Below are 563 nucleotides of genomic sequence, written 5' to 3' on the forward strand. Positions count from 1 at the left end.
TTAAGGTATCATGAAATGGTGTTTGCAGTACCAAGTCAGAGTTTATTGAGGTTCTGTCTGCTGTCATTGTCATGTTAGAATATTGCCTTGTGCTGATACAATTCCTTCTCATGAAAAACAAAAAACACTAAGAACAACAAGAATGTAGAATGAGTCTTATTCCTACTAATGGAACTCCACGCAATAATCCATGTTTCTTGTCTGCCACCTGAAAATGTGAACAAATTTCATTATCCAACAAGTCTCATTTGCTTATTATTTTTAATAACTATGACAATATACATAAGGGACGGTTGAAAATGGATAGTAATCCACTGGGTTAAAGAGAGCTCATCTCACCATTGCTGGAGGTTATTCCTGTCTCATTTGACTCCTGTTTCAAAGAAGGGAATTATGGGAGGTTTTATAGCAGTTTATAGTGGAAAAGAGAAATTTCAGAGACTCTGGATGTTCAAGAAACACATTTTTTGTTAGTGACTCATAAATAGGTTTAAATGTGGGTAGTTGACATAGATGATGCTTTAGATATAGGCTATGCATGGATTTATTTTCTTTCTTAGGCT

Source organism: Pan troglodytes, chromosome 8, assembly GCF_028858775.2.
Source record: "Pan troglodytes isolate AG18354 chromosome 8, NHGRI_mPanTro3-v2.0_pri, whole genome shotgun sequence".
Lineage (NCBI taxonomy): Eukaryota > Metazoa > Chordata > Mammalia > Primates > Hominidae > Pan > Pan troglodytes.